We start from the raw sequence: 1585 nt of genomic DNA on the forward strand, positions 1-1585 counted from the left end.
CTCTCTCTCTCTCTCTCTCTCTCTCTCTCTCTCTCTCTCACACACACACACACACACACATATATATATATATATATATATATGAAACGACAGGAACTGTGATTTCAATGTTCTCAGGAGCCGGTTTAATGGTTCAGAAGTCTGCAATCCCGTAACCGTGTTCCTGTTCTAAATTTAAGAGAACTCGCCCGATGATATTTGCTGGGTGGAGTAGGGAAGAGCTGGCTCATGAGATCAAATGGTGCAACTGGACATACAGCGGTCACAATCAGAATAAGTATAACAAATGAAATAAGGAAATATTTCTGTACTACAATACTTCAAGCGAACTACAGCGCTCTTCAGTGTATAACAACTTGAGGTTGAGTGCAGTACTTATACTCTAGCTCACGTTATCCGATCACAAATTCCGTCATTATGCCATAACAAACCCACAAAACATTGAACTAAGCAGTTAACAATTCACAAACATCTGCTCCACTTTCATCGAAAGGGGGTCATTTATTCGTCTTTAAATGAAAGTACATTCAGCAAAGCCATGAAATTACTACGAGATGTTGGCAATCGAGCGCAAGGCCCTTGTAAATCGTACAGGGAAAAGATGAGTAGTATGTTACAACCCCCACTTCCTATACAGCTTCTACTTAAAAACCAGCAGTGCAAAATATATCTTGTGTCATTAGGAAACACTCTGCGAGTGGTAAGATTCCAGCAGTTGTTTAACAAAGCAAACGTAAAGGTTAGCTAGCTTCAGCTGTATGAGAAATGTATTTAGTATCATAAAAAGCCAATATGCAAATATTCTGTGAGAACAGCAACAAGGTCACGACAAAGGAAGGCATACAATTTCCACAGTATAAAAACCTGTCCTCTGAAAGGTAAATGCCTAGAAAGAGGAGTAAACCGAGGAGTAAACCCTGCCTAAAATTCGGCATCAGTAGATAAATTTACCCTTTCCAATTGTTTCTCGTTTCTTGTTTCTAGTCACATAAGAAAGTAAGACCATTTCGCCCATTCCACCGCGATTTTCTCATATACGTTTGACACAACGTGCATAAAGTGGGGCATCATCACACATCTATCTGCTATTAGGCTTCTTTTCAAGTGAAAGCTGAAGAAGTTGACGAAGAAGGTTTGATCAAAAGGGGAAACCTTTATCGTCAATCACAGTTTCCCAAGTCAAAGCAACCACGCATAGGAAGATCAGACATGTGAAAGGAAAACTGACACGCGATCTTAACGGCAGACTCGGCTGATCGCCAGATTCGTCTTAAACGTGATAGCACCGATAATAGAAATATATATATATATATATATATATATATATATAAACACTCAAAACAAAGAAAACTAACAACAACGAACGAAAGTTTGGAACGTTTACCTGTGTAGGTAATACTTCGGATAAAGTTTCTCCTCATTTAAGTAACTTATTCCTACCTTTATCAGTATACTGTCGACTGGAGACCATGTATAAACACAGTAGCAGAGTACAAACGGAAAACAGCAACAAAATATACCAGACAGATGCAGTCAGAATACCTGTAGACAACACAAACTAGTACAAACAAAAATTCATATCAGT

This window comes from Octopus bimaculoides, chromosome 20, assembly GCF_001194135.2.
Source record: "Octopus bimaculoides isolate UCB-OBI-ISO-001 chromosome 20, ASM119413v2, whole genome shotgun sequence".
Lineage (NCBI taxonomy): Eukaryota > Metazoa > Mollusca > Cephalopoda > Octopoda > Octopodidae > Octopus > Octopus bimaculoides.